Source organism: Anabrus simplex, chromosome 2 (genome assembly GCF_040414725.1).
Source record: "Anabrus simplex isolate iqAnaSimp1 chromosome 2, ASM4041472v1, whole genome shotgun sequence".
In the NCBI taxonomy this organism is placed as follows: domain Eukaryota; kingdom Metazoa; phylum Arthropoda; class Insecta; order Orthoptera; family Tettigoniidae; genus Anabrus; species Anabrus simplex.
The window spans coordinates 185,463,266-185,486,922 of record NC_090266.1 but is presented as its reverse complement, the minus strand read 5'-3'; the positions used below and the strand labels follow the sequence as shown (position 1 = coordinate 185,486,922).

Genomic DNA, 23,657 nt, shown 5'->3' with positions numbered 1-23,657 from the left:
TCGATTCTACCAGTTGACTTGCTTCCTTTTCCATTCATTGGCATGAGCGATCTATTACTTTCTCCATGAAAAAACGAAATCTTGAGTTATTTTTACTTATTGCCTTTCCCATGTCAACGCATCAATTGTTAAATTACCTGTAGAGTTTGGTATGATATGGAATAGGGTTTCTCTGTGAGTAATGGAGCTCGTACATGGTAACAAGCGAGCAGGTGCAGTTCGATCAGAACTGGCATGTAGATACAAATTCGATCGATTTCTCAAATCTACACAGTTTCCATGACGTCCCAAGAAGGAACGTTTGAGTCAATTCAATAGACTTAACAGAATTGTTACGGCTCACTCCTTTGGCTTTGCAGGTAGAACTATTCCACACGTAGTATGCTTTCGTAACCAATGATCCTGGCTTATCAGTTGTATGGGGATGGTTATCTAGCTTTACTTCCTTTTAAAATGGCAGTGCAGTGTGTATTCCGCCAAGGCCAGTCGTATAAGCTGTTTCTCAAGTACAAAGGCGGAAAAACGTTCAAGACTGCATTTTTAACCAAGGAAACAAGTCATATGACAAGCAACAAGTGATAAATATTTTCTCTCTCCCAGACTACATATGGTAAGTAGGACCTACTTCCTCAATGTTGTAGGAAATAAAATATCCTCGCTTAAGAAACAGAGCCTCGTATCAGACAATGCTCTTCCTGTCCAGTATTATCCTTAAGGCCGGCCACGCCTCCCAGCCTCATATGGATATGCAGTCCATCAGAATTATTTTCGTTGTGTTCATAGTAGCCTATGCTTACATGTAAAGGAAAATTAACTTGAAATACATTATATTACAGGAGTGCGTAAATAATTCGTGCAAACATACATTCCTACAGTACGGTACGGTGAGGTTCAGTTTCATTTACACTTTCTTCTTAATATGTTTACCCTCCAGGGTCGGTTTTTCCCTCGGACTCAGCGAGGGATCCCACCTCTACCGCCTCAAGGGCAGTGTCCTGGAGCGTGAGACTCTGGGTCGGGGATACAACTGGGGAGAATGACCAGTAACTCGCCCAGGCGGCCTCACCTGCTAATCTGAACAGGGGCCTTGGTGGGGATGGGAAGATTGGAAGGGATAGACAAGGAAGAGGGAAGGAAGCGGCCATGGCCTTAAGTTAGGTGCCATCCCGTTATTTGCCTGGAGGAGAAGTGTGAAACCACGGAAAAACACTTCCAGGATGGCTGAGGTGGGAATCGAACCCACCTCAACTCAGTTGACCTCCCGAGGCTGAGTGAACACCGTTCCAGCCCTCGTACCACTTCTCAAATTTCGTGGCAGAGCCGGGAATCGAACCCGGGCCTTCGGGGTGGCAGCTAATCACACTAACCACTTCACCACAGAGGCGGACTCCTTTACACTTTACCACAGGAAAATGAACACAACGAAAATTGTTCTGATGGACTTCATATCCATATGTGGCTGGGAGGCGTGACCATTATTAAGGATAATAATGGATAGGAAGAGCTTTGTGGGATACGAGGTTTTATTTGTTAAGCGAAGATAGGTCAACATAACTTTCCACGTTATTGAGGACAAAATTATAAGGATGTACACTTTCTGACCTGACCTTGGATGAAATTATAAACGATATGCGCAGCAGACGAATTAGAGGCATACAGTGGAGATTAACTTAGTTACTTTCTTTGCAAGTTGCTTTACGTCGCACCGACACAGTTAGGTCTTATGGCAACGATGGGACAGGAAAGGGCTAGAAGTGGGAAGGAAGCGGCCGTGGCCTTATTTAATGTACAGCCCCAGCATTTGCCTGGTGTGAAAATGGGAAACCACAAAAACCATCTTCAGGGCTGCCGACAGTGGGGCTCGAACCCACTATCTCCCGAATACTGGATACTGGCCGCACTTAAGCGACTGCAGCTATCGAGCTCGGTAACTATGATACTAGAGAGCGTGGAGTATGCTAATGATGTTAATCTGATGGCTCACATAATTCAGATATACAGGGTGGCCTGCCCGCCTCTTATTATTTAGTTTCATGAAAACCAACCAACATAAAATTTCTCCTTATCCTTAATGTGATATTGCTCTGCATCCTGCCCGTGTGTCAGCAATGTCAATGGAACATGGAACCAGCAAAGGAAAAATGACTATGCACAATTTATCCCGCTCAATCCTAAGGTCCATTGTACAAAAAATGTGATTTATTGCTCCCTAAAATAATATATGTACCCGCAATACGATCTAATTAATAGGTATGGCACATAATCTGTAACGGTAGAAAGTTAAATGAACACCGTAAACCGTGATTGAAAACTCTGGCACGGATATTAACTTTCAAGGTGAAAGGACCGTAGTTTAGTACTACACTTCCAGGGAGTACCATGTATGTTGTCTTTGTGGCTGAGTCGATAATGAGCCGGTTGCCTCTGGTATCTCATTATCAGTAGTTCAGTATTTCGAATACAAATTTAAGCATGTTTTGAATCGTAGATCGTGTCTCATTGTGACTTATCCACAAAGACGCACACAAAATGCTGTCAGTTGTGTACCCTATTTTATTCACAAATGATATTTACATCTGCTACACACACGCACTAATAAGCTGCCATCATAAAAAACACTACACGAATAATCAGAATAAGACTGAAATAGATGCATGTCAACTACCAACCCAACAAAACCAATTCACATACTTGACTTCAAACACTCGGCTAAAATTACTTCCACACAAGTCTCATTAAGCTAGTTGCTTTACGTCGCACCGACACAGATAGGTCTTATGGCGACGATGGGACAGGGAAGGGCTAGGAGTGCGAAGGAAACGGCCGTGGCCTTAATTAAGGTACAACCCCAGCATTTGCCTGGTGTGAAAATGGGAAACCACGGGCTGCCGATAATGGGGTTCGAACCTACTATCTCCCGAATACTCGATACTGGCCGCACTTAAGCGACTACAGCTGTCGAGCTCGGTACAAGTCTCATTAAAACAACTCCACTACTCACTCTCAAGACTGTCTCTTTGTATACGTTGCCTGGCCAGGCTTCTAGAAGAATATGACACAACATGATTTCTCGTAAGTTTGAGAGTCTCCAATAGCCTACTTGCAATGTAAGGAACTTTCTACATAAATCTAGTCGCGCATTGCATTGTTCTGGACTTATTACAGTGTGTTGCACAATGTTACATTGGATTATACATCATGCATACAGGTAATAATAAATTATATATTATTAATTACCGTACGCGTTTTAAATTAAATAAACTCATATTAATTTATACAGCAGATGTTTCAAGACCTAACCTCACAAATAATACGATCGTGATTTATACCAAATAAATTTCGTACACAACTACGTAAATAATAATACTAATACTAAATGGATGTAAACACTCCATAGCCATACCTCACAAGTAATAATAATACGAACACCCGCATGACTGATCAACATCAGCCAGTCGTCTCTTGTGCACATATTGCATATCAGTACCTTTCACCCGTACCAGCTGCGGTTACACCAGCAGTTCCATGGACGTGATTTCGATATTCGAGTAACATTATGTCAAGCAACTTTCCTTTTTTGTCAAGAGTCTTGTTTTGAATCACGATTTCACGAATCGGCAAAATATCCACTATTGGAGCGCGAAAAATCCCCATTGGGTTAGATAGGACACATTTCAAGTGCAGTGGGAAGCGAATGTCTGATGTGGTATCTAGGGCGACTACCCAATCGGGCCATATTTCTTCGACAGCCACATGAGGAGAGCACGCTACCTTCATTTTCTTCAAAATGTACTACCAAAGTTGCTGGAGAACGTGCCACCTGCTCAGCTGATTACGAGTGCCGTTTCGACAGGACGGGGTCCCATCTCACGGATTATTAGACGTCCAGAACCACTTTCATGTTTTATATCCAGATAAATGGATAGGAAGGGAAGAACCCGTTCCCTGGACCACCAGATCACCAGATCTTATACCACTTCTTCCTGTGTAGTCACTTAAAGCAGGTAGTGTAAGCACAGGAGCTTGAAAATCCTGGTCATTTTCGGCAACTGATAACATGTTACAGCGAGTAAGAATGTCTTTACAACGTCGTCCTGAAATCTGTATAAACGAAGGTGGTCAACATTTCGAAAACTTGCTGCGCTGAATATGCAGGGTACCCTGATCTTTCCACGTAACATCCTGTAAAAACGGTCCATTTCGCGACAAGAATTCACTCGTTGGAACAAGTAGGTATGCGGCAATATCACATCCAATCTAAACGGCATAAAGCGAAGAAAAAAGTAGAAAAGCCTGGGAAGTGAACCTCTCTCCTAGCAGCTTGGTTCCAGAACAGCAACGGTGCGTGTTTTAGCCACCGTATGTTAAGAAAACCGTGGCGTACGACTGGCATCTGTTCTTAGTCCTAATAGACACATCCTGTCCTAACGTTAGGTAGTGTTATTCGCAGCTGTGATCATTTTAAACATTAATTATAGTTTAATAAATAATTTCGTGTGGCTATTTCTAGCCGAGTGCAGCCCTTGTAAGGCAGACCCTCCGATGAGGGTGGGCGGCATCTGCCATGTGTAGGTAAGTGCGTGTTATTGTGGTGGAGGATAGTGTTATGTGTGGTGTGTGAGTTGCAGAGATGTTGGGGACAGCACAAACACTCAGCCTCCGGGCCATTGGAATTAACCAATAAAGGTTAAAATCCCCGAACCGGCCGGGAATCGAACCCGGGACCCTCTGAACCGAAGGCCAGTACGCTGACCATTCAGCCAACGAGTCGGACAATTATAGTTTATGTCATTGAAATGGCATTGCTGCTAATGATTTCATCCATATTCTAGAGTACGAACTCAACGGAAGAGTTGTACAATGGTAATATAGAATGAGGTAGCAATGTTTTTAGGTTAGCTGTGGTATACGAATTCGTTGGGTTGCATATCTCCGAAATAATAATAATAATAATAATAATAATAATAATAATAATAATAATAATGAACAGACTGGCAATCCGGTATACATATGCAAAATGCAGGAATTAGATAAAATTGCAGCCGCATCTGATCTGCGTATAAATGAACATAAAACAAAAGAAATGCTGTTGAATCCGAATGTCCGGTTTTCCGAAAGTATGTTAACCTATTGCTAATTTTTCGAATACGAAATTCCGAAAGTTATTTTTCGAAAAGGCATTAATTCCAAAGTTAAATAAATAATAAATAATTTAATAATACTTGCCACGTTCCAACCAGATTTAGTGGGAATAACTCGCATGAAATTTTAATCTGAAAAATTTACACTGATAAATTGTATCCTATGACACGCAGGTATTCCACTTGTCGATTCTTCTCCTTGTATGTTTGATCAATCAAGACATTGGATTAAACGCTTTTTTGTACTGTAAACTATTTCTTCTTGGGTATTTATTTTACTGTTCGGCCCACTGTAAATTTCCGAATCATACCTCCTTTTTTTTTTACACGTTGCTTTGCATCGCCCCGACATAAATGTGTCTTACGCTGACGATGGGATAGGAATGGGAAGAAAGCGGCCGTGACCTTCATTAAGCCTCAGCTCCAGAATTTGTCTGGTGTAAAAATGGCAAATCAAGGAAAACCATCTTCAGGGCTGTCGACAGTGGGGTTCGAACCCACTATCTCCCAAGTGCAAGCTCACAGCTGCGCGCCCCTAACCTCAAAGCTAACTCGCTCGGACCGAACCAAACATTCAGAGTCCGCCTGGTCCTTTTGTAGTTCTGTCAGAGCTGAGTAGAAATTTGGGTGATGCTTCCCGAACACAAGTTGTAGACGATTATTAAAGCCTTAAGCAAGATTATTTATTCTATGCTGACCGAGCTCGATAGCTGCAGTATCCAGTATTCGGTAGATAGTGGGTTCGAACCCAGATGTCAGCAGCCCTGAAGATGGTTTTCCGTGGTTTTCCATGTTCACACCAGGTAAATGCTGGGGCTGTACCTTAATTAAGGCCACGGCTGCTTCCTTCCCACTCCTAGCCCTTTTCTGTCCCATCGTCGCTATAAGACCTATTTGTGTCGGTGTGACAAAGTAAATTGAAAAAAAAAAGTTCTACGCCGATTGTGAACTGTGGCACTATATTGATTCCATAGGTTAATAGGTGTTCGCCTCTGTGGTGTAGTGGTTAGTGCGATTAGCTGCCACCCCAGGAGGGCCAGGTTCGAGGGCTGGAACGGGGTCCACTCAGCCTCGGGAGGTCAACTGAGTAGAGGAGGGTTCGATTCCCTCCTCAGCCATCCTGGAATTGGTTTTCCGTGGTTTAACTTATGGCCACAGCCGCTTCCTTCCCTCTTCCTTGCCTATCCCTTCCAATCTTCCCATCCCACCACAAGGCCCCTGTTGAGCATAGCAGGTGAGGCCGCCGGGCGAGGTTGTCGTAGGTACGACATCGTAATTGGTGTAAAACCTTCAATTATTATGTTTAATATATTTTAATTATAATATAAATATCGAGCTGTCAAGTCAGTGAGTCACTCGAGTGAGTGAGTGAGGCGGGGAATTCAAGAGAGAGTATGTAATAGTGCGCGTGTCAGTGTTGTTGATATCTGTACTTGTCAAAATCGACTTCAGGGTACTCCGTTATTGAGTGTTGTATATAGTGTCATTTGCTACTGTGTATAGTTGTGTGTTGTGACGTACAGTGTAAATAAAGTAATTTATACAAGGAAGTGAACGTGTTCTCGTGTGATATTTATTTACGTCAAATAAAATCGTATCGTAGAACGATAAATTGGCGACCGGGACAGGACACTTCATTCAAGACTTCAGCAATGAAGATCGACCAAATGAGCTTGCTGGTGTTGCGGAAAGCGCTTACATCCCGAGGTTTACCGACGGCTGGAAGAAAAGCGAACTTACAAGGGATGCTGCGCCAGGATTTGATAGACAACGGAGAGGACCCAGACAGTTTCGACTTCGAAGTCACCTCGGAGGAAGAAACCAACGACCGGGTATGCAGTATGGCGCACAACTAACTGCGTTGATTCAGGCCCAGTCCAAAAATCTTGAGGGTAAAATCGAGGCTAAAATCGATGCCCAATACGAAAAACTCGGGCGTAAAATCGAGGCCCAGTCTGAAAAACTTGGGTGGAAAATCGAGGCCCAGTCTCAGGGAATAAAGGACCAAATCAAGTCGCTGAACAACGAAGTACGAGCCGCGGTGGAGTCCGTAGTTCAAGGCCCAGCGGAAACAGCGAGTGCGCTGTGTGAAAGCACGACAGCTCTGGAGACACGGGTGAAGCCTGCAAGCAGTGATTGCGGCTCCGGCGTCGTGCAGGTGGCAACCCCACGGGACGACGGGATCATTGTCACGATGGTGGAGTCCGTAGTTCAAGGCCCAGCGGAAAAGCCGAGTGCCCTGTGTGAAAGCACGACGGCTCTGGATACACGGGTGAAGCCCGAAAGCAGTGATGGCGGCTCCGGCGTCGTACAGATGGCAACTTCACGGGACGACGGGATCATTGCAGCGATGGTGGACTCCGTAGTTCAAGGCCCACCGAAAACAGCGAGAGCGCTGTATGAAAGTACGACAGCTGTGGAGACCACGGGTGAAGCGTGCAATCAGTGATGGCGGCTCCCGCGTCGTGAAGATGGCAACTCCACGGGACGACGGGATCATTGTGGCGACAGCAACCGACAAACGAGGGTGCCACCTAACCAGGACACTAGTCCCGGCACGAAATCATATGCCGGGAGGAACGTTGAATTCAGCACCCGGGAAAAAGAGGAGACTCAACAGGACCAAGACCACGACGTGCGAGCCTCTCCCGTGCATCACACCGGTGGACTACGAAGACGCGTACGTCCTGGCAGAAGATAAAGACACGACCAAGGGGAAAGTCAGTGGAGTGTCGACTGCCACGCGAGGACCTGCGGATCATTGCTACGGAGAACAGGGACACCGTCAGCCGGACCCAGCGGATCCCCACATGGGAAGGTGGTGGCCATCGATTGAACTATCTAGCTGCGATATGTGGACTTCATCAACGCCAACGAGAAGACAGTGCGATTGAGGTGGCCTAAGTGTAACTGAATAGTGAGGGCTAAAAAGGACGTAGAAATAGATATAAGGACACCTAGATATAATTTACGGCCTAGAGTAAGGAATGTACAGGGTAGATATTGAAGGTTTTAGGGGGGATAATTGTCGTAGGTACGACATCGTAATTGGTGTAAAACCTTCAATTATTATGTTTAATGTATTTTAATATTATAGTATAAATATCGAGCTGTCAAGTCAGTGAGTCAGTCAGATCATTGGACTCGAGTGAGTGAGTGAGTGAGTGAGTGAGGCGGGGAATTCAAGAGAGAGTATGTAATAGTGCGCGCCTCAGTGTTGTTGATATCTGTACGTGTCAGAATCGACTTCAGGGTACTCCGCTATTAGAGTGTTGTATATAGTGTCATTTGCTACTGTGTATAGTTGTGTGTTGTGACGTACAGTGTAAATAAAGTAATTTATACAAGGAAGTGAACGTGTTCTCGCGTGATATTTATTTACGTCAAATAAAATCGCATCGTAGAACGATAAGGTACTGGTCCTCCTCCCCAGTTCTATCCCCCGACCCGATGACTCACGCTCCAGGACACTGCCCTTGAGGCGGTAGAGGTGGGATCCCTCGCTAAGTCGGAGGGAAAACCAACGCTGGAGGATAAACAGATTAAGAAGAAGAAGGTTAATAGGTTAGCGAGGATGAACCGCGCGTCTTCTTCCTTGTGCCCTGCGGCCTGAAATGCAATTCAAATTGAAATAATTAGTTATCGGTAATAATTCGTCACTGGCCTCATCCCTCAATAGCTCGAAACAGTCAACTACCGTACTTCTTCAATTTGAAGCTTAAGTTGCCGGTTCTCTCGATTATTATAGCCTACTATGCTTATAATCCTTCGCTCTGTATATGTCTAAATACCGACTGCGCCAAGTGGCAAAAGCAGAAAGAGATATCTGAGTTTGGTAAAACCGTCTTCACGCTATAAATTATACCGACTTCAAAAATCACAAATTACCCGAACTGGTTGTGTCGTGTTTATAGATAAGTTGTGTGCTGAATTTAAAATTTCCTCTTTGCCGGGCTGAGTGGCTCAGATGGTTAAGGCGCTGGCCTTCTAACCCTAACTTGGCAGGTTCGATTCTGGCTCAGTCCGGTGGTATTTGGAGGTGCTCAAATACGACAGCCCCGCGTCGGTAGGTTTACTGGCACGTAAAAGAAATCCTGCGGGACTAAATTTCAGCACCTCGGGGTCTCCGAATTTAGTGGGACGTAAAGCAAATAACATTATTATTATTATTATTATTATTATTATTATTATTATTATTATTATTATTATTATTAAAATTTCCTCCAGAACTATTGTGTAAGAGTTTTGTTGTTTATGGGCAATAAGGCAAATATCAGTGGTAGGCCTATACACATTATTTGTATTTCGTCGTCTGCTCCGGATCTTCTGATTATTAGGCCGTTTGTTAACAGTTGCATGAAGCTTGTATGTAATCAACGAACCACTCTGAGATTTTCACTAAAATATGCAGATTTTCTTTTCTCCCAAACATTAATACTCTATTTTCATTGTCTTCTTCCTCAAATTAGGAGTCATATAACAAAAATCGTTCGCCTTGCATGGTTTTTCTATTCCTTTCGGGAATTTATCCAAGTTCTTCCAGATAGATTTGGTTCGCTGGGTGATTACGCCTCCTCTCTCTGACAATTGTTTCTTTATTTTTTAATTTTCTCGTTCCTGTAAAAACACTAAAACTTCAGAGGGAGAAAAAATCCATGGCGCAACAGCCCCGAAGGGCCTTGGCCTACTAAACAACGTCTGCACAGCCCGAAGGCCCGCAAATTACGAAGTGTCGAGTGGTCAGCACGACGATTCCACTCGGCCGACATTCCTGGCTTTCTAGACCGGACTTCAGAGGGAACATGATTTAATTCAGTGCGCAAAGTCTGAGCTGAGTGTAATTCTGGATGATACTGAGCTCCATGCTTGACATTAGCTCTTACTTCCTCTGTTGCGGCCTCTTCACTGTTGGGAGGATGAAGCTCACAACTGCGCGAAGTCAGATATAAAAGGCGGAAGTCGATTCGACATGTATTGAGGAGAGAGGTGAAGATATCACCAAAGCTGCCTTCGATTGGAATTCCAACGGAATAACCGGAATAGGAGGGAGTCCTTGAATCACGTGGTGTAAAACATTAATTAAGCTGAGCAGCAAGGACTGGCAAAGAACCAAGTTTGTAGGCAAGCTTTTAAGCAAGGCCCCATGCATCTCAGAGCAGTGAAACAACAACAACAACAGCACACAAAGTGACACACAGAACATGTTTACATTACAGAGTACAAGCACGACCTAAAGGAAGATGCATATTGCCATAAAGATTAATTCTTGGCTTGCTAATACACAGAAGTTTCTGTACACATTGTCAGTGTGAACTTCCCTGTTTCTAGAACGAGTTTAAGTGATAACCATGATAACATTCCCTACAAATTTTCCCAAACACTGCTTGTCACTTCCGTAAGGTAATAGAACTAAGCTAACCGAGCGAGTTAGTGGCGAGGTAGCTTTCATTCGGGATATGGTGGGATTTTTCTTGTGGCATTATCTTTCCAGGGAATTGTTTGTTGTACTCATGTAGTAGTAGTAGTAGTAGTAGTAGTAGTTGGGCAATTACCTATGCTTTTAACATTACTTTATTATGACGTGTAACGTTAAGCTAGTAGTAAGCTCAACCTATAGTACTGTAAGCTGTAGTGTTAAGCACTGAGAAATACTTAAGTTGTGTATGAAATTTTTTACGATTATTCTGGATTTAGAATCTTAAACTACTAATATTTCTCGTAATATTTTTTTCCGTGGAATTGCTTGTTGTACTCCAGCTGTTGTTGTTGGGTAGTTATGTTTTAAATGTACTTTCTTTTTGCTTTTGGATTTACGTCGCACAGACACAGATAGGTCTTATGGCGACGATGGGACAGGAAAGGGCTAGGACTGGGAAGGAAGCGGCCGTGGCCTTAATTAAGGTACAGCCCCAGCATTTGCCTGGTGTGAAAATGGGAAACCACGGAAAACTATCTTCAGGGCTGCCGACAGTGGGGTTCGAACCCACTATCTCCCGAATACTGGATACTGGCCGCACTTAAGCGACTGCAGCTATCGAACTCGGTAGTTTACTTTATTATCACTTGTCAATTGTAGTGTTTAGCTAGTAGTAAGCTCAACCTATGGTATTGTAAACCGTAGTGTTGAGCACTGGAAATACTTAAGTTGTGTTTGAATTTGTATATATGAGGATGCTGGATTTAGAATGTTAAATAAAATAGCAGTACTTCGTCCAGTGCTAGCCGAGCGACTCGGTGAACGTGTGTGAACAAAAGAATGTGTGCTCATTTTAATTCATTATCAAGTGTCAGTATAACCAGTGTACTCTTATAGAGTTATAATTTATTCACCCATCTCCAGCAATGGAGAAACCTCCTGAAACCTACATGGCATTACAGACTTGTTATGGGGAACCTCAACAACATCTCGTCAACTTTCAGCCAAATGCTACCCCATTTTGTGAACAACAGCAACAGTCCCAGCAGCAGGAATTTCCACAGCAACACCTCCAAGGCAACTTGACCTACGGACCAGGTGTGTGTATGTCAACTACTCCACCACTACAGTCTCCTAACAACACAGTTATTGAGAACAATCGATCTTATTTTAATACTTAATTAGATCCTCAAACTAAACTTTTTTGCTCAAATGATTCCGATGTCCGACCCAATAATATTCCATCTCGTTGTCTAGTCAGTCTCCCCCTCATCTAAACAACAACAACAACAACAACAAAAACCTAAGAAATAATACTAACCGTTACAGCCGCCTAGATAATGGCCCTTACTACGTAATATTAGAAAGTTTAGAACAGTCCATTAGAAATTTGCATCCCATGTCAGTAGGAAGGATGATATTTAGTGAGCGTCTTGCCTGCAAGCAGGACATAGTTAATATCACTCCTATAGGAAAGAACAGGTTGCGTATTGAAACTACCACTAGTGATGCAGCGAATCGCCTTGTGGAATCAAAACTCCTACAGCAGAGGAATTTACATTTTTACATACCGCATCCTGCCTGCTGTCATTTCTTGATGGATACAGTACTTTTGCATCCATCTCTTGGCACAGGCCAGAGTAAAGTGTAGCTTCCACCGAAGTCCCAGTCAACATCCATGGCTGTGACAATAGGGAAGTTGCTGGGGTATGGGTAGTGCTGAGTAATGACATTCAGAGCATGACTAGTGCATCTGAGTGTTATGAAAGGTGCCGCTCATAGGGTCAGTCGTTCTGCAATAGTACTTTCTGACCCAGTGGGGAAAGCAATGGCAAACTACCTCACTCCTCATCTTGCCTAGTACGCCTCATTTTGGTGCTGCCATTGGTTTTTGGGGTTTCCTGATAACCGCATAACCTTTGGTGGTGCTATTTGAGGATCCAACCAGCCTCTGGGCTGATGACCTAACAGACAGACACATACCGCATCACACCGTGCACAGACAGTGTATAATCAAGGACGTTGACGTCACACTTAGCGAGTTAAACGTTTTACAAAGCAATATGTTACAAATGGGCAGACAATGTCAAGACCAATACCTGTCTGCTTACCTACTTTTCGCACTCAGTGTCTGCCAGAATATGTTTATATGCACGGAACAAGATGTGCAGTATTACCATATGTTTTACCTGTCATCAATGTCAAAAATGTCTCAGATATAACCATGTTGCTTCAGCTTGCCGTTCTGCAATACGCTGCAGTCGGTGCACAGGGCTCCATTCAATTAGAGAGTGCTCGGACAGCATATCTCCTTATTGTGTACACTCACGCTGCACACCTGTCGACAGATAAAGACTGCCCGGAATACAAGAAGTGGAGTTATGGCTCATAATAACATCACACAGGAGGCCGCTCTTAACTTGTTCCACAACAGGACACATGCGTCCACAGTAAACCAATCTGTCCCCCGTTGGCGAAGTCAAGAGGAATTCCCCTCTTTACCTACCTCTAACTCAAATGTATTACAACAGACTGGAATTTTACATTATGTTTCCCCTATCCAAGAACAGCATTTACATAGTACGGGTCACACAGCATCAGCGCCAACTGTTCATATACCAGCCCACGTGCCCTCCACAGCACAGGCTACAACTCGTCAACTTAACCTGCATAACCCCATCGAACAACCACGGCGACCTGTTCGTGCCCCGCCTACTCCAGTTCGCCATCCAACATTTCCTTCAATATCTGAACGCACTTATATACCCCAACACCTACCAGTAACGCCTATCTCTCATAATCCCTACCCTCCAGCACCGCACCTCAAGCATATTCCGCCCAACCAAATGCACTCCCAACTAATTGAACAAATATTTACCATAATCATAACGATACTATCCCAGATACAGTCATCACCATCGAATACTTTAGATCCAGATGCAATACGTCAAATGATCACTAACGTTTTCAAGTGTGAAGATGGTCTTTAAATTTTTACAATGGAACGCGAGATCTGCTAATGTAAATCGAGAGTCCTTACAACGAGAGTTACATACCCGAAACATCCAAATTGCTCTCATCAGCGAGACCTGGTTTCGGCCCGGAGTAGTAGTGACATAAAGAGGATATCATATTTTACGCAACGACAGAGAAGATAGAAAAAGAGGCGTAGCAATATTTATCGATTCTGCAATATCATTTAATTACATACAAATAGATCATGCAAACATAAAAAGTTTTCAAGTAGTTGCAGCCCGAGTGGAAGTGCTTCAAAGACATCTCACGGTAGTTTCAGTCTACTGCCCCCCAAGGACAATAATTAGTGTAAGAGAATGGAACTACTTAATTAGTCACCTAGAAGCTCCATACCTAATTTGCGACGACTGCAACGCACACAATACTGTCTGGGGTTGCGAAATAAATGACGTCTATGGGAACACTCTTTTAAATCTAATTGAAGATAACAATTTATTTATCCTCAACGACAGATCGCCACCCCTAGTACCGGTCCCAGGCCAAAGAAAATCCGCAATAGATCTTACATTTTGCTCCTCATCAATAGCTACAGATTATCAATGGAAAACTCTACCCTTTACTATGGGCTCCAACCATTACCTAATAGAAATTTCCACTATACAGCCACACACACCAGCCTTACATCAACCTACTTCAAAGCGGAATGTTCAAAGAGCAGATTGGATTAAATACAGAAATAGGGTAGAAGCTAATTTAGATACTGTAAATAACATTCCAGATCCATTAAAAAATATGAAGCATTTATACGCATCATCAATATTGCAGCATCGCTAGCCATCCCACAACGACGGCCAGTTTACCCTTCTAACCGCGTACCGGCCCCGTGGTAGACTTCAGAATGCTTAAAAATGATTGCCAGACGACGACGGTCATTCAGTACTTATAAACGCTACCCAACGTGGGAGAACTATATTGCATACAGGAAAATGGACGCCGAAGTGAAACGTTTCTTAAAACGACAAAAAAGAAATAGTTGGAAGAGCTATTGTGAGAAGATGAATAAAGAAACACCCCTCCCCGACGTATGGTCCATGATAAACAGATTTAAAAAGAAACGAACATTCCCAAAACCACTACGCTGCTGGATCGATGACTTCGCCGATTCCATAGCCCCACCAACAACATCATTTGATGCCCCGGAATTCCCACCTACAAGCTCTTCACAATCACCACACCGCACTCTCTTGCAGCCTTTCACCTTTCGAGAACTTACAGCAGCCCTTAAAAGTACATCCAATACTGCTCCAGGAATTGACCAAATCCAATACGCCATGATAGCCCACCTACCATTAAATGCTAAGATTATTCTATTGCAACTTTTTATGGAGTTCTGGTCGCAAAGTATTTTCCCTAATGACTGGACTGCACGGATCATTGTACTGATTTTAAAACCAGAGATGGATCCAGAGGAAACTCCTTCCTATCGAGCGATAGCTTTGTCATCTTGCGTCTGTAAGACCTTTGAAAGGCTATTAAAATTTAGACTAGAGTGGTGGTTAGAACACAATAACATCTTGTCTACCTCTCAATATGGATTTCGTAAATCAAGAAGCACACTAGATAATTTAAGCCTCCTCACAACAGATATCGAGATGACCTTTCTTAAACAAGGATTTCTTACAGCTTTATTTTTAGACATATCAGGAGCCTACGATAGCGTCATTATATCAATTCTTGTTCGCAAAATGCACAGACTGGGTCTGCCCGAAGTTTATCTTCGTGGGATTCATGCCTTTTCAATGACGTACGATATATATCCGTCGACGTGATAACTCACTCTACGGACCACGAATAGTAATGAAAGGCTTACCACAAGGTGCCATCCTTAGCCCGTTACTATACGCTCTGTATACGGCCGACCTAGACACCATATTCCAACCAAACATTAAGATCCTCCAGTATGCAGACGATATCTGCCTCTACGCGTCCTCTTCCTGCTTCTGGGTCACACGATTATGGCTTGACGATGCAGCAAAGGCTCTCTCCACATGGACATTTGAAAATGGATTCAGTCTCTCGGAAGCTAAATCTTCAGTGGTAATATTTACCAGGAAACAACAGTCAATTGCATCACATTTCATTCGAATCGGTCCGTATTCGTTTCCACTTCAGACAACAGCAAAATTATTGGGTCTGTATTTAGACAGGCATCTGACTTGGAGTCGACATATGAACCACTTAACAATAAAATTCGGACGTGTGCTCAATGTTCTTCGAGCTGTTACTAGCACGTGGTGGGGAGCAGACCCGTCCACTATGTTAATACTCTATCGTGTCCTTCTTCGACCGGTCCTGGATTACGGAAGCATTTTCTTCGGCAACGCACCAAAATACGTTCTTCGTAAACTTGATGTCCTTCAGTATCGGGCTATCTGGCTCTGTTTAGGAGCTATGAACTCTTTACCCACGAACGCTCTCCTAGTCGAAGCCATCGAAATGCCACTTTCAATCAGACGACAGATGCTATCAGATATATTTTTCCTACGCCGAGCTACCCAGATCAACTATCCTCTTTCGACTTACTCTCAGTAGATTAATAAACTCATATCAGCACTTAAGAAATTGTCGCACTCCACTGCTGGTGACGAGTTACCACGAACTACGCCATATTTCCCCCCTTGTACTCAATGCGCCTCAGTACGTGCATTTTGCTACGAGTAAGAGCTCATATCCTCACCACCGAACACTTTCTCTATATCTGACACAGTGATTGCAGGAACGAATATGAACACTTCAGTCAAGGTACTCTTACAAACAGCTTGGTCAGAGTTCACATGCATCTACACAGACGGCTCCAAAACTTCAGAAGGAGTAGGATATGCTTACTATTGCCCATTAACAGCAGTTACTGAACAACGGTCCCTACCAGAGCCAACCTCCATCTACACAGCGGAAATGGTAGCAATTCAAGCAGCTATACTTTATAGTACCTCACAACAATTCCAGAAAATTCTCATCCTAATAGACTGCTTCAGCGTATTACAACGTTTAAAACAACTTGACTGGACCACAAATACCAATAAGTACATCCTTGACATTGTGCATTTAGTGAGATACGCAGAACTTCGAGGAATAACAGTTCACTTTCTATGGATAAAGGGACATGCTGTAATCGAGCACTATGAAACAGTAGACCTCCTTGCTAAACAAAGTACAACTACAGTCAACTTGCGAGCGATCCAACTCCCTTATACTTTCTCCCCATTATCCGTATGAAAGCTCAAAGAAAATGGTCAACGGAATGGAATACACAGGATCTGCACAAAGGACGGTATTATGCCGCACTTCAAGCTAATAACCCTATAAACAACATGGTTCGACAGCATCAAGCTTACCAGACGTCACATCACATCCCTCATACCCATGTGACTCAGGCACGGATGCTACGCCGACCATCTCTACCGAATAAAAGTGTTGGACTCTCCCACGTGTGAATATGACCCTCCGTGTGTCGCATATTTGAACCACGTTGTATTTGTTTGTTCAAAGTACAGTGCTGCACGATTAGTAATGCTCCAAAATTGAGGAAAATTGGAACTCCATTTCCAACCATTGTGCCAGTTTTTCATTCTCCTGCCAACCTGAGAGTATATGCAATTTTAGCTGAATTTCTCAAAAATAGTGATCTAAATATATAATTCGTGTTCTTCTTCTCTTTGTTTTTATCTCTCTTAATCAAAAATTTGTAATGGTTTTCATCACGTTCAGAAAAAAGTGCATATCATGAATTGTGAGTGTCAGAATATCCAAGGAGTATGTGGTGTGAAAGAGACTGTCCCTAACCAGCGTGTCAGTTCTTTTTTCTTCTGTCAAACATAGAATTTAAGTGACTTCAGCACAATTTCTCAAATATAGTGTTTTAAATATATAATTTGTGTCTTTTTTTACCGCTCTTATTTTATCGGACATTTACATTGATTGTAGTCATGTTAAAAAAATTGTAAATGTCAGAACATCCAGATGATATTTTCTGTCTGCCATTTATGTCGTTTCATTCCTATATTACTGTGTGACTTGTGAATGTTTAATGTTTTTGCTGGCTGTATAGTCGATGGACCAAGAGCCAAATAATAAAAAGAAACTAGCAGTATTTCTTGTAATATTTTCTTTCCATGGAATTGCTTGTTGTACTCTTGTTGTTTGTTTGTTTGTTTGTTTGTTTGTTTGTTTGTTTGTTTGTTTGTTTGTTTGTTGGGTAATTATGTTAACTTTACTTTATTATTCCACTACTGTAAGTGACCATTGTCACCGGGATATTTCCAATTTGCGATGTATTTGTTAATAATAATAATAATAATAATAATAATAATAATAATAATAATAATAATAATAATAATAATAATAATCAGCAGCAGCAGCCCTGAAGATGATTTTTTCATGATTGTTCATTTTCACACCAGACAAAGCTGGGGCTGTACCTTAAATACGGCCACACCGCTTACTTCCCAGTCTTAGCTCTTTCCCTCGTTGAATCGCCGAAAACCTTCGATGTGTTAGTGCGAGATTAAAGCACTGCAAAAAAAAAGCAAAATACTAATAAAGTTTATTGGCGAAGTATTAGACAAATGTATGTATATTAAAGAGCATGATAAGTCTGTAGCACGGAACGGGGTATATAGAGTTGAACGCTGATTATTCTGTACAAAATCTGCTCAATTTTGGGTCATGAAGACCACTCAATGAATGAATGAATGAATGAATAAATAAATGAATGAATGAATCAATCAATCAATCAATCAATCACTACTGATCTGCATTTAGGACTGTCTCGCAGGTGGCAGATTCCCTATCAGTTGTCTACATAATCTATTCTTAATTGACTTAAAATAAGTTTGAAATGTATCGATCATCTTCCTTCGTAAACTCTTCGAATTCCTTACCCCAGTGTATCATCTTGAATTCCAACTTTATCTTCGTACTGTAATCTTTCCTAATTTTAAAAACTCCATTCAAGATCATTCATCTACTAACGCCATTCACGCTGTCTTTCCACTGACAGCTGGTAACATACCACTTAGCTGAGCAGCTCTAGCAACTCATCTCCTTTCCCCCAAAGTCTTCCCGGCCCAAAGTTTGCAACCTTTTTTTGTATCACTACCCTGTTGTCGAAATCACCCAGAGCGAATCGCGCCTCATTCCTTTGGATTTTGTCCGGTTCACGTGTCAGGTAATCCCAGTAATGGTCCCATACACTGGAACCATACTCTAATTGAAGCATTACCAGTGTCGTACAGTATACCCCCTCTTCTTTAATCCTTACTAAAATCCCTTAATACCCTCATAAGCATATAAAGAGATCTGTAACATTTATTTAGAACCTCTGAACACTTTACCAAAAGAGGAAACGTCATGCCTATTCTTTGGAACAATACCTGTAAGTTGGACACAAAAGTGCTGTCATACTACAGACATAAATATCTCACTGTGTTTCCTTGTTGTTAGTGGAAAACAATCTTCTGTAAAAACCGTTTAAAGCAAGAAATAAACAAATCCTGGAAGTGTCCTTTGAAGCAACTGTCGTTATCAAGACGTACGCCTTCATAGCCTTAATGTATAACACGTACTATGAGAAGAAATTAAATACTTTAGTTCGACTCCACAATGTGGGGAATTCTGTTCGCTATACTGGGTAATTTAACGGGTAGTAGCTTATTTGAGGTCTCGTAACAACTATTCTAGCCCTCGTATCAAATAACTAACGAGGGATACTTTCTACTCGTGGCACAATCAGGATGGAACAAAGATAACGTAATCGGCAAGTATAGACACCGTAATATTAATGTTATTAACTTGACGTCCCTCATATTACTATAGAATATAAGGAGACGCCAGAATGTCGAAATGTTATCCTCCACATGTCCTTCGAGGTGCTGAGAGTAAAGGATACAGAGTTGTCGCAATTAAGCACCGTCAAATGCCACCGACTTCAGTCGGAATCGAACTTGCTATCTTAGGAGCATTTTTTCTTTTCTTTTTTTTTGCTGTTTGCTTTACGTCGCACCAACACAGATATGTCTTATGGCAACGATGGGATGGGAAAGGCCTAGGAAGTGGAAGGAAGTGGCCGTGGCCTTACCTCCCGGCATTTGCCTGGTGTGAAAATGGGAAACCACGGAAAACCATCTTCAGGGCTGCAGACAGTGGGGCTCGAACCCACTATCTCCCGATTAAGGAGCAATTTAATGTTAGATGTTTTACGTCCCACTACCTACATTTTCATGTTTTTGGAGGCACCGAGGTGCCAGAATGTGTCCCGCAGGAGTTCTTTTACGTGCCAGTAAATGTACCGACACTAGGTTGACGTATTTGAGCACTTTTAAACACCACCGAACTGAGCCAGGATCAAACCTGCCAAGTTGGGCTCAGAAGGCCAGCGTTCTACACTCCGGGCTACTCAGCCCGGCTATCTTACGAACAAAAGGACATCGACCAACCGACTGCGCCACTGTGGTCAGCCAGCACAAACAAGCAACCATGCCTGTATAATCTCCAGTTCTTAGTTTGGGCAGTAAGAGTGGCAGCCATTGACAAAATATCAGCACTATTATAAACGAACCATTTAGGTCTACTTTAAGCTATTTTTTTGCTAGTTGTTTTACGTCGCACCGACACAGAGAGGTCGTATGGCGACGATGGGACAGGGAAGGGCTGGGAGTGGGAAGGAAGCGGCCGTGGCTTTAATTAAGGTACAGCCCCAGCATTTGCCTGATGTGAAAATGGGAAACCACGGAAAAGCATCTTCAGGGCTGCCGACAGTGGGTTTCGAGCCTACTATCTCTCGAATACTGGATACTAGCCGCACTTAAGCGACTGCAGCTATCGAGCTCGGTTTAAGCAATTTAATGGTGACATCTACTAGTAAAAATATTCAATATTGTTTCGTCACTCTGCACATTCGCTCGTTCTTTACCTTTGTGGATTCATTTAGGGCCTAAGAATATCGTCCGTAATCGGCCTCTTGCAGGCACTTCGATTTCTTTTCTGGAGTTCTGGGATCATTTGTAAACGAATTAATACTTTGCATAAATTTCTTGAATTCCAAATATACACTATCTGATTGAAGATATTCGGACATCTCCTCGAAAGTGCATGTTGCACAGATACACTACCCCGTAATACACGTGGGCATTATTACAGCTCGAACACTGCGCTGAAGTCCATCCACAAGGTTTCTGAACATTTCTGGGAGAATGACAGGCCATTCTTCCTGCAATAGTGTGATGTGGGTAGTTTGAGCCTGGGTTGAAGCAGCCGTTCTTCTGTTGTTCATCCCAGAGGTGTTCGATAGGACTAAGGTCGGAACTCTGGGCTGGCCAGTCATTTCCCGAATTGTATTTCTACAAACCACTCATGAACCGACACTGCATAATGGAGGGATCATACTGAAACACACAGTGATCATCTCCGAACTGGTCTTCTACCGAAGCAACATGCAGCTGGTAACACAGTCGTGGTTTCTTTGTTGTTGTGTTTTTCCGTTTCCACTTCGCAATCACTTCCTCGACAGTCGATGGGCAACTAGAGTAAGGTGGAACTGGCCCTGTCAGATTGCTTACTGATGTGGCAAAGCAACTTCCACATTTGAAGACACTGAGCTCCCTTGCCCCACACCTTCTGTAATAATCTCGTAGCACTGAACAACATCGAGATCGAGACCTCAGCCTTTTTTACGGTATCAGCAGTAGTCGCAGTGACATCTAGGTTCCAGTTTACGTGTGCAGAGGAGTATCCGGACACTCATAATCAGGCAATGTTAAACTTTAAAACACTGGTAATGCTATCCGCGATTTACGGGCGCGTGATAGGATGCACAAATCTCCACTATTGTTATTATTATTATTATTATTATTATTATCTTTATTAAAATATATGCTGTCCGACTCATTGGCTGAATGGTCAGCGTGTCCTGGGTTCGATTCCAGGCTGGGTCGGGATTTTAGTCTCCTGTGATTAATTCTTCTCGCTCGGGGACTTGTCTTTGTGTTTGTCCCAACACTGTCTTCTTCATATTCAGAAAACACATCACATTAACAACCAACAAAGAAATATGCAATAGTGATTACATCCCTCCAAGTATGGTTGGCGTCAGGAAGGGCATCCGGCCGTAAAACAGGGCCAAATTAACATGTTGCGACACAGTTAGAACCCTCGACCCCACAGGTGTAGCAAAAGCGCGATAAAAGAAGATGATTATGAAAATACATACCCACTGTCGGCAGCCCTGAAAATGGTTTTCCGTGGTTTCCCATTTTCACACCAGGCAAATGCTTGGGCTGTACCTTAATTAAGGCCACGGCCGCTTCCTTCCCACTCCTAGCCGTTTCCTGTCCCATCGTCGCCATAAGACCTATCTGTGTCGGTGCGACGTTAAGTAACTAGAAAAAAAAAAAAGAACATGCTATTTGTTTAAGGACTTTTCAATTGCTTTCAATGGTTGTTTTTCAAAAAATATTTTAGGTGAAAACAGATTAGTTAAATCATGCACATACGAATGTGTGAGGTAAAATATTGGCGAGAACTTACATTTTGCTGGTATTGTAACCGTTCAATACTATGCTAATATGCATGTTACGAGGTCCAGCAAGTCAGATATGCCGTTTTCTGCGTCATTCTACGATATATTTGGTAGTAATGAGCATTTTATGTCCGGTCCGGGATACGAGCGGCGCTGCGCTAGATCGAGGGGTGAAGCTATTATTACGCGTATCGAGGGAGAAAACTCTCAGTACAGCGAAACCCTGAAATTATGCTCTCTATCCAGCGAGTCAGAAGGACATAACACGCCACACGCAGACTACCTAGGTCAGGGGCGAAGTTAACTTTACAGGATTTTACCATGAGAACTGGATATTCTCAGCGATTTGCCTGTACATTCATGAATACCAACTCACAAATTCCGCGTGTCAAGTAATAATAATAATAATAATAATAATAATAATAATAATAATAATAATAATAATAATAATAATAATAATAATAATAACATTTTGGTACAAGCCTTAGAAATTGACAAGTAAGGACTCGTTGAAATGAGCATAATTTACAATATTGAATAATGTAGGAAGATGAATTACTTAACGAACGTATTAGTAATGACGCAGACTAGCCAGATGTGTGGTGATAGGAAACATTTGTCTTCGCGCTTATCTAGACAGAGATAGGGGAGTCCCCACCTCATACTATTTCGCGCGTTGAAATCCAAGAGAAATCTCATGAGAATACCAGAGATTCAGCTGTGCGATTTACATGAAAATAGATCAGTAAAAAGAAGAAGTCAAGATCTACAATATCAATATTCATACGACCCTGGGGGACCATTATCAACAGAGCGATTTGGGCCCTATGGGCGGAGATTATTCTTTGCAAAGACGACGACCCGGATCTCCTGTAAAAGAGGAGCAGGCCAGCCCTTAGTATTCATTCAGTCATTCATTCATTCATTCATTCCTTACTCAGCCGGCTATTATCCAGTGTGTCAGCCGGTGTTACTCATTCGATGGGGTTCAGTAATACTCAGTGTTATTCAGTGTTCTAAATAATTGTGCTAGACAGAGGTTTATTCCATATTAGACTGATACACGTTTATAATTCAATCACATTTTTCTTGTGTGAAATAATAATTGTGGTGTGTGGATATATGCGTTTCTAATCCCAATAAATATTAAGGGAATGCAGACAAAAAATGTCAGTGTCGGCTCACAAAAATAATTTCCAAAGAACGGGTAAAATTCCAATAATCGCCAAGACTGGTGAGTTATTTACTATAGAATACCAATAATTAGTGTGCCGTGATTAAGGCATGTGCAGTATGGGAGACGTTCATTCTAACCAGTAGAAGTCAAGAAGCCAAGAAGTGCCACACAAGTGAACAAGTGACGCTCGGATAGGAATAATAACTGTGTCGCTTATAACAAAGGGGAATCGAGTAGTGATCTTCAGGGACGGCAACCACTACTCGGGTAGTCCATTCGAGTCTATGAGTGGGTCTATCCATATAATGTTATTCGAAGGCATATAGACAGTGCTTCAATAACTAATTTCTCATTTGTCCATATGTGTGTGAG

The 23,657-nt window shown here is 42.5% G+C and overlaps 2 protein-coding genes across 6 annotated transcripts in view; one reads left to right on the top strand and one right to left on the bottom strand.

The window, feature by feature from the left end:
* The window catches only part of bgm (bubblegum), a 514,443-nt gene that overhangs the window by 241,392 nt on the left and 249,394 nt on the right, over window positions 1-23,657 (bottom strand). The gene's annotated exons all lie outside the window — the stretch shown is intronic.
* LOC136863993 (glutamine amidotransferase-like class 1 domain-containing protein 1) overlaps window positions 475-23,657 on the top strand; it is a 717,178-nt gene continuing 693,995 nt past the window's right edge. Inside the window, exon 1 of the mRNA XM_067140477.2 lies at window positions 475-610. The gene's annotated coding sequence lies outside the window, so the exon portion shown is untranslated. The remainder of the gene's footprint in view (window positions 611-23,657) is intronic.